Genomic DNA, 12271 nt, shown 5'->3' with positions numbered 1-12271 from the left:
CCAGTATTTCTGCCAGGTACAAAATACTGAAATAGGCACATAAGTGAATTTCCTGTTTTACATGAATAAGGCTCTTGTGTCTGTGTCAGGCTTTGACTGTTAGATTATTTGACGACTGCCACCAAAACCTACTTTGAAACCTGCTTTTTTATAGTCAATGTATTTGAAACGCAAATTCCATATAAATAAGAGTGACAAAGCAAAAGCATCAAGCTTTAGCAAAGCTACTGGGTCTGGATTTAATATGCTAACACATGCAGCATTAGAAATACAGGAGGGGCAGCAGGAGCAGGCAGAGAGGGTTATAGCTGTGAAGTAGTTGCTCATGAAGTTCAATGCAAGAACTTGAGTGGAGGTGGACGGATGCACATAAACAGCCTGTACCATTAGGTGAGAGGTGAATACTCCACTGGGCTGAGCCAAGATGTGATTGACAAAGTCTCAAGTTAGTGCCTAACAGATGCTGGATGAAGAAGCCAATGGCTGAAAGAGGTGGACCCAACGTCCACACTACATATTTTGTGAGCAGTAGGACTGCTTGTCAAGTAGAGTAGAGGTGACAGGCAAAAGAGACCATGCACGTGCTTGGGTGTTTTGGAGATTTTCTCTTTGGTGGGATTCTGGGAGTACATCGCAAGGTGCAGTCTGTGACTGCCTCCACTTTTGTTGGTGCTGCCAGGCCACTCTTCATTGGACAGGTACCTGATTCAACACAAAGTCGTATGTTCTTGGCTGCGTTGTACTCTAGCCCCTGTGCTCTCTCAAAAAGCTCCTCTTGTCAGAAGGCACAAAATCTCTGCCACCTTTTTCTTTAGGGCTGACATCTTTCCACTTGTATACATGTATAGTAATAGACACATGCTGCAATGTTATATTATATTAATGAAGTTTCTAGTGCACACAGATACTTCACGGAGTGTCACGGCGCGAGCCTTAAGCAATGATGTGACATTAGTTAGTTAAACAGAAATGTATTGAGCTGTTTTTGAAAGTGAACATGGTCCGACTCCTGAATGCTGCACAAAGCATACGGAAGAGCGTTCCAGGCCGTGTCAGCCTTGAAAGCAAGAGAGCTGCCCCTCATTATTTGGAGGCGAACACGAGGTATCTGGGCAAGTAGTTGGGAGGCTGACGTCAGTTGTCTAACTGGGGTAAAGAACATAAAACGCTTCCTTAGATAGAGTGGGCCGGAAGCGTACAGTGCGTGGTGCGCCAAGACCAGGGCGTTAAACGTAACGCTCTTGGAAACAGGCAGCCAGTGAAGTGTGTGCAAATGTTGATTAACACTGTTTCGGATCGGGATATTAAAAAGAAGCCGTATTCTGGTCAACCTGCAATTTGTTAAGAATGTAGCCCGGTAAGCTGATGTACAAAGCATTGGTGTAATCAATGCGCGACAGTATCAGCGCCCGAGTAACCATTTCCTTAGCAGCCCTGGGAAGAAGCGGGAGAAATTTACAAAGGGATTTAAGTATCCCAAAGCAGCTCCCAGCGAGCTTCTTAATCTCGGTCGAAAAAGATAGGTTCTCTTCAAACCAGACTCCCAGATTCTTAACGGGTTGACCAGAAGAAGATGGCAGAAGATAATCGGGTGGGCAAAGTGTTTCCCTTAACTGGGGTGGGGGGGAGAATTCCCATAGAGGAGGATTTCCGATTTGTCTTGATTACACTTAAGCTGTGCCATAGCAAGCCAACCCCAGGCAGTATCTGAAATGCCTATGTCCGTTAAGCAGGCCAAAAGTAGAGAATGAGGGACAGTATCGAACACTGCCAAAATGTCCAGCAATATAAGGGCAGCCCTTCCACCAGCGTCTAAGCAATCCCGGATAGCTTCAGAGACTTCAACTAAACAGACTCCGTGCTATGCGAGGCTCTGAACCCCAATTGAGCGGGATGGAGTAAACCCGAGCTTTCAATATAATCGGTAAGTTGTTTATTACCAGCCTTCTCACATATTTTGGCCACACTAGGCAGGAGGGAAATAGGACGATAGCTCCCAGGGTCTAGTGGGTCCAATAATGTTTTTTTTAAGATTGGCAAGCTCTTCGCCTGTTTCCACGCCGCCGGTACAAGAGCCTCGTGGAGGGACAAGTTGATGAGCCTGTTGACTTCAGGGTTGACTGTCTCTCCTACTGAGGCCAAAAGCCTAGCCACACAGGGGTCAGACGGAGAGCCTGATTTCAGGACCATAAGATTCTCAAGTGAGTCCGATAAGTCAACAGGAGTGAAAGCCACTAATGAGGGAGATGAAACAGGTAAAGCCTCTAAGGGCGCCGAAACAGCCATAGCCTGGCACTGATTAGTGAACGTAGTCTGTATAGAGCGAATCTTATTAATGAAAAGTTGGAAAGTTTCTTGCACCAGGCGTCCGAAGCAGGGAGTTTAACAGACTCAGCTCTAGAAGCCACGAAGCTCTGAACAATAGAAAAAATGTCCTTAGAAATATTTCTTGCTGAATTAATGCGATCCGCATAATAAAGGCCTTTAGCCTACATTTTCTGGGCTGCCCTAAGTGTCAACTTTGCTAGCGGGCAGTAGTCTTTCCACCAGCAGCGGTATAGATTTGTGTAGGTCATGCCCGCATGGAAATTAGGGAGGTATAGCATGGAAAGTGTGAGAAGTTGAAAAGGATATATGGTATTACAAAGTGGCTTGATTGCCCCTCCCCTAATACCAAACTGTGACCTGCAATGCAAATAATAAACAGTGCCATTAGCACCTGCCCCGCAGTGTGTTTATTGAGACCCCGGGTCATCCATTGTGCTAACTACACAGGACTACTCCAAAAACGTTTAACTAGCTGCATGAATTGTACATTTCCACTCCATCCTCTTTGATAGGATTACCCCAGCCCCTGTTACCAGATCCTCACTGCAGGACACTTCTGATAAGCAGAGGAAATGTTACCTTGCTTATGTCCAAGACAACATCATATCTATTTTCAAACTTCCTTCATACTCTTGGTTTGCACCTTTATCTTTGGCCCCATTCCTGAATGAAGCCCAACATTCTCCTTTTACCATTGTTTGTTGCTTTCATGGACATTACTTCAGGGATTACTTTAGTGCATATGTATGAGAGGACAGACATGGAACTTTCTCCGAATAATGGCAGAAGCGTTGTCCACCCTCCGCTGTGTTTCCCATCTTATTACAAAGGTGGTAGCAGGTGGTCCTTCCAATGGAGGAGCCTGTGCCAGGCATGCCACCAGGAATGACATGAGCACAATGCAGATGCTCCCAAGAACGGTGTCTGACAGGTGACTGAAATCATGCCCCCTGTTCTGCTTTGTTTCTGACAGCGCCTGCTCCCAAAAACACATGTGTAGGCCATGAGGGTCTTCATTATAACTCCAGTGTTTGATGATCTGGAAGAACCCTTCTGCATTTTAGGGACAAGTGTCATGTGGGCATTGTAAAGATGCCCCCACCCACAGCCCTCGCTGTACCACAGGTACATTGAAACATATTCTGACATATCTTTACATCACACACACTATTTGTAATGTTGGTTCTATGGTTCCACCGTTTGCTATATGTTAACATGACGGCTGAATAAGCATGTTTGCTGTTTCAGGCTTGTTCTTGTCTCAGATGTTCCTTTTCTCCTTAGTTCTGTTTTTATTCCTCTTCCCTATTTTCACTATGGTCAGGTTTGAACAAGGGAGTAAAAAGAAAAAGAAAATACCCCCACTTTGCGCTGTGTGCTAAATAGCTCTCAGCAGGGGAGAGGCAGGCACATCTGGCATTTGTTCAGGAGAGAGCGCCCCTTGAGAGGATTCTGAAATGTCTACATTTCCTTCCCTGCCTTTCTTCATCCATCTGTCAGTCTTCTGTCCTTCTTTCTTTTGTTTTTATACATCTTGCTTTTCTTCATATTTCCCATACATTATGTCCTTTTTACCATTCATGCATTCATCCAGTGACTCACCCATCCATCCACCCTTCTTTCTGTTTTTCCCATCCACCCATCCTTATTTCTTTCCACCTTTATTTATTTTAATCCATCCATCCTTCCTTCTCTCTATCTTTCGTTATCATTTTCCACCTTTAGTTACTTAATTTTTTATCATCCGTCCTTCTTTCATGCATCCATCCAACCTTCAACCTGTCCTTCCATCCATCACACTCTCTGTTTCCATCCAATCATCCTTGTCTGGATTCACCTTTCTCTCCATCCATTATCCAACTTCTCTCCATTAACCTTTAATCCACCTCCCTATCATCTCAGCATCAATCCATCTCTCCATTCTCTGGCCATCCTTCTTTTCATCCTTCTCTCCATCTCTGCATCCATGGATCCAACCTCCTCTTCTTCATCTCTTCCCTCTCTTCCTTTGACTACAAGAGAAGTAATTTTTATGATCTTTATGGAGACCCGAGTCTCCTATCAAAGTTAAAGGAACCAGCGCCACACCTTAATTGTGTGATGTTACACAGATTTGCATAGACAACCACCCCCTTCCCTCGGGCGGCCTCTTTAGTGCATATTTTTTCTCATACAAACAAGACCAACCATTTTCTAGGTGGTGGATATGGAATGCTTCAGAGGTTTCACCAATCCCATCCTATTGATGGAGAAGAATGCACATGCCTTCTGGTTTATCTCATTTGATCTGCACATGAGGGACACATACTCGTAGTAGAGGACTGTAAAAGCACACCAAGTGTTCTCTTGAAATTTGGTGAAATTGCATGAACATTTTGTGAAATTACGCTTTCATAGCGAAGTGTAATTTGTGGTATCTCGCATGGCTTATTTAAACAAAAAAGCATACCTTGCCTACAAAAGTCTAGATGTGGCAGAAGACAAGTCCGAGAAGAAAATGTTCAATCGACTCTCTCACTGGTATCTCAGAAGACTTTTTATGCGAGGAGAGCTCCAGCTTAAAAAAAAAAATACACAAAGTTGCAAGAGGTGAATGTCAGAAAGTTCACAAATTTCTTTAGTGTAAGTGAAATTTCGCCCTGATTTAACTTTGGTATTTTAAGGAACATTAAGGGAGACACAATGCTAGTTAATAAATCTAATGTAACCAACTAAGAGACCATCTGTGCAGATTTATATCTATAAGATTTTGTTTGTTTACATTAATTTTCAAATTTCTAATCCGAGCATTTTGGAGAAAACTGTTTAATAATATTTTTTTTTAAATCTGAAAACATCCCTGTGAAAAGCCTGAATGTATTGCTGTTAATATAACATCCCCATGAACACTGTAGCTTTGGAGCACAAACCCCTGAAGGCTAGAAGTCACATTGAGGAGAAAGCAGCGCTGCCAATGTTTACCGGATGGACGTGATGTCCTTATGAGTGATCTCCAAGATCAAGAAGTGAAGTTTCGGCCTAAACCTGTGAGGCAACAATTTCTGTTCTAACCACTAGTGATGCAGATATCCCTTCCCAAACGTTTATAACTAAAGGATACATTTCCATTGTGGGGACCTAATAACATATTTGAAGTAATGGAGATTAAAATGTCATTTTTGGAGGGAGATTCCACTCTTTTCCACAGTCCAAATTCTTCCTCATCTGTGATCTCGAAAATTAAAAACAAATTAGTCCTGATCTCATCTATCCGCCAAAATGGTAATGGTCACGGGGCGCTTCTTTCTTTCTTTGTTAGGGGCATTTTGGAGGAGCCAGCAACACCCTGGTGGGATTCTTATCCCAGGGTGCACCACCAGCCTCTCGACACTCCAGCTGGGCAGCAACATACCTTGGTGGGACTCCAAGTCCCAGGGTGCCCTGCAAGCCCACGCTGCTGCTACAGGTGCAGGGGAGGCACCAAACCCTGCTGCCTCTCTTCCCGCGGAAGAGGACGCGCAAGGCAAAGCCCGGGCCAAGGGCGGGGCGTCCTTGCCTGTCATTGCCAGGAAGAGGCAGGGCATGGCCACCCCCCTTGGCGTTGATCCTTCAGCACTGCCACGCTGGTAAGATTTTCTGGAGCATCAATTTGACCTTTTAACATCTAATATCTTCCTACTGTACTGAACAGTTGCCAATACTTTTCCCACACTTACCAACAGGAGCTGGTGATGGAACCAGGAAATTGTAACCCAATGACCCATTTGAACTATCGTACAAGACACCTATGTATCGTATTAGCTGGGGTAGCACCTGAGCCATTTTCACTGTCTACTAACTCCTTTTTTTTTTTAACCATTCATTTGTGTCCTTTTCAACTGACCCTCTTGATTGTATCCTGTCCCTCAGTTGCAGTTATAGCCTTGTGCCTAAGTCTATCTCAGCCCTATTTGGTTTACTCTAGGGACGAGGCCGTATTTTAGCTTCCTTTGATCAGAATATGGGTAAGCGGCAGCGCCCTTTTGCAGCAAAACATCTCCAAGTGCCCATTCCTTCTCCCTTGCCCCCAACCTCAATTGACAGGATGCTCCAGAGGGCTATGGGGGTGGTAACGACTGAAATAGAGTTGACTTAGAGGCGCCTGTCTCTAACTCCAGATGTTTTCTGCCAGGTGCCCGAGTCATCTACCTCCCAAACCGTAACCCCTGGATCTGCATTTAGGATAGTGGAGTCTACACCCTGCCCAACAGAGTTCCCTCCACCTTCACCCCAAGAACTACCAGTGAAGCCAGCAACTCGTAAAGGTGGAGTCACCACTAGTTTACCTAAGAGCGGGAAGCGCAAAACTGGAAATGGGGCAGGAGCTAAGAGAAAGAAAAACACCGAGTTAACACCTAGTGGAGATGAATTAGCTAGCACTGGGTGAGCAACAGAAAACTCCTCTAACCCTCGGACAGATTCTGATTGTCCATCCTGGGTGAGGAACCTGATAGCGGATCTCGAGACCCATCTGAGAGCTATTGTAAAGGAAGAGCTTGCTCATCTACTCAACCACTTAGGCACAGGACATTTAATTGGACCCAAGACACGAGAACTGTAATTGGCCCTAGGAGCCTTACTAACGTGAAAGGGAGTTACAACCTCGTTTCCTATAAGTAGGATTCAAACAAAAGCAGGTCTACCCGAATAGACCCCGGGGAAGGGGTGGCCCTGTAGAGGTTGTTGAGCGAGGATATGGAGAAGTGACTCTCCCGACTATAAATCTACCCCCAGTCTCACTCCCTTATGTTATCATACTGACAGGAGTACCCGAGATTAAAAATGGCCAGAAGGAAACGCAGCTGGACCTAAGGAACAAATTGCTTTTTTGGCTGGCTAGGCACAGGCAGATCTCCTACGACAGGGCAGGAGAGATCTTAATTGTTCGCAGAGTTGGCAGGGTGGGCGAGAGACCAAAGTCAACGCAAGGGGACTGTATAGTTATTAATTTTAGTAATCCCCTGACTGTTCACACCCTAGCATGCCAGATTTCCTGTCACTATTTACCATACACAGGGTCAGGGTTCACACACTGGACTATTTTTACTCCCATAGTCGCAGCCAACCTAGGACCCCTAACATCAGTGCCCCAGATAACTGGTCTATAGAACAACCAATGGCGGGCCCACCCCCCAGACCTCTCTTATATAACATCCCAGTAGCGAACAGGTTTGGGGCCCTAGAGGAGGTGGACTGACTTGCGTTGAAAGGTGGCCTTGTTCCTAGACATGGGTCCTGGGGGTCTGGTAATGATTTAGGGGAAATCAACAGTGGCCAGCTGAGCCAGAACACTCATTGTGGTATTGGGGATGAACCAGGGGCTCTACAATCCAAAATCCAATGGGGAGCCTTTGATCTTGACGGGTCCTGTGTACACTCGCTCGGCAACCCAGTTCTTGCATCTCCTGACCTTTTAATCTTTAGTCCACCCAGGAGTGGTGCCCCCATGGAAGTTGTAGAACTAGCCCCCATGGCCCAGCTTGAGGTGACCCAAAGTCCCAACTTTAACAGTCATAATGCCCGAGGTGACGGGATTTGTGCAGACTCGTTTAGCAACCCAGCTCTCCCAGCTCCCAACCTTTTAACCTTAAGTCCATCTAGGAGTGGTCTCCCCTTGGAAGTTGTAGAAGTAGCCCCCATGGCCCAGCTGGAGGTTTTTGGAAGAGTAGGATCTGCTTCTTATAGTTACCCCCACTTTTTGCTGATTTAGACTTAGACTGGCTGGGATCCTGCTTTTCCAGGACCCCAGCCTAGCTGCTTTCTCCTCTAAATTGATTGCATGTACTTTAGGTACACTCCAGGTTGGATTCTGGGGTACCCTTATAAGTCCCTCATATATGGTATACTATGTACCCAAGGCATAGGTACCCCAGAGGCCTCTCAGAGGCTGCAGCATGTATTATTCCACCCCTCGGAGACCATTCAAAATGACACAACAGGTCTGCTACAGCAGCCTGTGTAAGGTGGTGCATGCACCCCTTACTTAGATATAGGTTCACTATATCTACTGCACATATAAACCTATCAGTCACCCCTATGGCAGGCCTTATCAATCCTGAAGGCAGGGTGCTGGGTTTTATGTGAGAGGGTGCACATGCAAGAGCAGAGCCCCTCTGCATCCTTTGGAACCTCTATTCCGGAGTTGTTTGCGATGCAGCCAACCATATACGCTTAAGTGCATTATAACCTCGCGGTAAATGCTAACTTTAAAACGGCTGCATGGAAACATGTCGTGTTTGGTGTCAAACACCACAGAATCATACCTCCACACCAATAACTTATGTGGGAGGTATGATTCCACACTCCTAGAGGGAGAAGTATGACAATACCAGTACACCCGGTACCAGCTTAACAGAACCTGGCATCACAAAATGGATGCTTCCAGCCACAGACACGAGTCTGCCCTCCTATTGCTGGACAAAACTCTGGCAGAGGAGGCTGGACAATAGGTTTCCTGTCACAGTGAGGTGTGACCACCTCCCAGACAGGCTTTAGTGCATTGGGGCTGGGTGGGTCCACTCTGAGAGTGCTTTGATGTCTGCACTGGGGGCACATTTGGGTTCTCTGTGCATAGTCCAGCTCAAACCAGTTGCAAGAGCCATTTTCTCCTGCTCTGATGCGAAACTGGACAAAGGACATGGGTGTAGCCACCCCTCTGTCTTGACCCTCCCATAGGTGGGTCCCCAGAGTTTGTCCCACCCCTTCCTTGGGTATAAAGTAGGAACCCCTGACTACAGGAGTTTAGATTTACTTGGACGAAACTCTGCTACAGAAACCAAGTACTTCGACTATCTACACTACGCTTGATGACTGAAGAATCTCCCTTGGAGTAAAGGAGTTACTCCCCTGCAAGTCAGGCACCTTAAACGCATCTGACCCGTTTGCATCTCCCGAGCTCCTGAGGACTCAGGGGGTGGGTTTCCAAGTGTCCCCGAGGTTGACTAGTGCTCTCAGCAATCCTGAAACCCGCAGCCCTTGTAGGGACCATGCAACCCGTACCCCTGTGCACTGAGTCCATTTGCAGCAGCATATGCTTTTTGATCACCCCTGAGGCTGTGCTTTGGGCTACTTGTAGTCCAGCCTCTGAGCAATATTTCCACTGAAGATTTCTAGCCTACACTCCACGAGTGTTCCGTGAGCTGGTATTTTGTGATTCAGCTTGAGGTCCCTTTGCGATCCCTGGTCCGTCGACCTGTGGGTCCCTGAGAAGGGAACTTTAACTTTAAGTGGGCTTTCCTGGTTGCTCTGGATGCGCCCTGACTCTCCATAGCTTGGAGAGTCCCCAGGACCTTGCTGGTCCTCACCGAAGCATCTTTCCTCTGACCGCGTGGGTTGAAGTTGCCAAGGCTTGTTTGTGTTCAATCTGGACACTGACCCCCCAGCACTCGACATCCTTCGTGGGACAGCTCACCTCCAGACTTTGGTCAACGTCGATATCTCCTGATCCCCTTGGCTGCAGAGTCAAGCTTCACCTCTTCTCACCTGAAACGCCCGACATCGGTGGGCATTTGTCTATCGTGCCCCTGGTCACTGTGAAGTGACCCAGACTCTGTCCCCTCTGCTTTTAGGTTCTTCTCAGCTCTGATCCAGGCTTGGATCACACTGGACACTTCTCATCTTCCAGGCAGCAGCACTTCTTCGCATCACGCCATTGAAATCAACGAGCATATCCGACACCACTTGACCCCTATGCACCCAGCTCTCCTGGGATAGGTAACACGGGTATCGTGGTACTTTCAAGGGTGCTGGCCTTAGAACCTTCTATGTTCCAAAGGGTTTGCTTGACGTCCTCTCCTAAGTATCCTTAATCTTTAGAATTCCAACCGCGACTTTCCCATAGAGTTGTACGGAGCTCGCGTCTGTGTTCTCACACTGCACCTTTCCTCTGTGGGTCCCCTGTGTCACTACTTTGGGTGGTTCCTTGGGGTCCCAGCGATTCTACGTACACTAGGCACTGTGCCTAGTCAAGTCGTGGTTGTTATACCACTTTCTTAGTATATGCTTTGGTCTCCCCCTTGAGCCCACTGTGTATTGTGCTATTTACTGTCTTTCTAGTGCTTTAATATTGTGTGCCTTGTTCTTTAATCACATAAAGAGGTTAGTAGAGAGTGTAATAAATACATATATTTTGTATATTCCTTGTGTGGTTCTCCTTTCATTTGGTCATTCAGGAGGTTATAATCTGGTAAACCAAGCTGCTTTACATTCCTTCGATACTTAGCCTGAAGGCTGCTCTCCAAAGCTACCACTAGGATAGCTTTCAATAAAGGTTGTCTTTAACCATCAATAAGGGTCGTTTGAACTGGTGCAAGGTGCCCACTTTAACTAGTGGACAGCATATACCAGGCCAACTTCTCACATTGGTGTGCAGCGGTTGGGATTCAAGCTTGCTATTGTTTTACCAGATAATCTCATTGAGTGACTAACTGAAAACCACTAAAGGTACTAGGTACATATAAATCAAGACTAGAATAAAGTAAGTTCTACTGAACTTAGAGTTGGGTACGTCAAGGGTCTAGCACACCCTTTCTTCAACTCAAGAGAGTTTAATAGTTCCCAATAGGTTAGGTAGGTGCCACACCACATAACACTAGTATGTCTTCTAGGCCTGAAGCCAGTGGGCCTCTGCCAACTAAGTATGACCATATCACATTCCAAGATTTGATGAGCATGTGTACAGCTAGGAAACTGAAGACAGGTAAAAACCCACGTACTCAACTCCTCATAGAGGCTTTGCTTGTGGATGACCTCAGAAAGACCCCAGGGTCTGAGGCAGGCAAGTTGGGTGGGACAGCAGAAGAGGAAAGGCCAGGAATTGAAAACATCTATGACCTGGACTCTGATGCTGGCCAGGAGGATCAAGATGATCCTAACCTGGACAATCCAATTCTTCATGAAGGTGAGGGAGAAGACCTCTTTGGCCCTCTCTTTACCCAACCTGGAAGGGTTAACAGTTTACCAAGAAGATCAAGATCTCCTTCTCAGGAGTCTAATCATTCTGGTACTTCTGTAGGGACCTCTCTTTCTCATAGGACCTCTGCTTCTCATAAAAGGGAGTCCTCTTATGAGAAGAAGTGCCAAATGCTTGAGTTTGACAGAGCTAAGCTCAGAACCAAGAGAGAGCAATTGGCCTTAAATAGGAAATTCTTGGAGTTTCAGAGAGCTTCTAAAACATTGGGGCTAGAGGCTCATGGTGGCAGCAACAGTGTCCCTAGAGGTAGAGAACATACTCATGACCATAGGAACCTGAACAAGATTGTACCTCCCTCCCAGAGTGGGGATGACATCCACAAATGGATAACTGCACTGGAGAGGGTCTGTAAATTACAGAGGGTCCCTCAGGAGCAGTGGGCAGCAATCTTGTGGCTCTCCTTTGCAGACAAAGGAAGAGATAAGCTCCTCGCTGTTAGAGAAGAGGATGCTAATAATTACAAAGCCTTGAAGAGTGCTCTGATTGATGGGTTTGGCTTAACCACTGAACAATACAGGATTAAGTTCAGAGATACCCAAAAGGCACAGACTCAAGACTGGCTTGACTTTGTAGATTGTGCTACTAAGGCTCTGGAAGGCTGGTTACTTGGCAGAAAAGTGTGTGATTTAAAGGATTGTACAATTTGATTATGAGGGAGCAGATCCTTAATAATTGTCAAAATCAGCTGTTGCATCAGTACCTGGTGGACTCTGATCTGACCTCTCCCCAAGAATTGGGCCAGAAGGCAGACAAATGGGTCAGAACCAGGATGAGGCAGAAGGTTCAGAACCAAGGTGGTGACTCCAAGAAGCAAGATTCTAAAAACTCTGATAAGGGTGGGGAGAAGGGTAAAGACCAGAAGTCTTCTCAAGGGCCCCACAAATCTGCATCTGGTGGGGAGTCACAATCCAACAAGGGAAAAGGCAAGAAGAAACCATGTTGTCAAATCTGTAA

Source organism: Triturus cristatus, chromosome 3_2 (genome assembly GCF_964204655.1).
Source record: "Triturus cristatus chromosome 3_2, aTriCri1.1, whole genome shotgun sequence".
Classification (NCBI taxonomy): domain Eukaryota; kingdom Metazoa; phylum Chordata; class Amphibia; order Caudata; family Salamandridae; genus Triturus; species Triturus cristatus.
The sequence above is the reverse complement of the archived record's forward strand: the minus strand, read 5'-3'. Positions refer to the sequence as shown.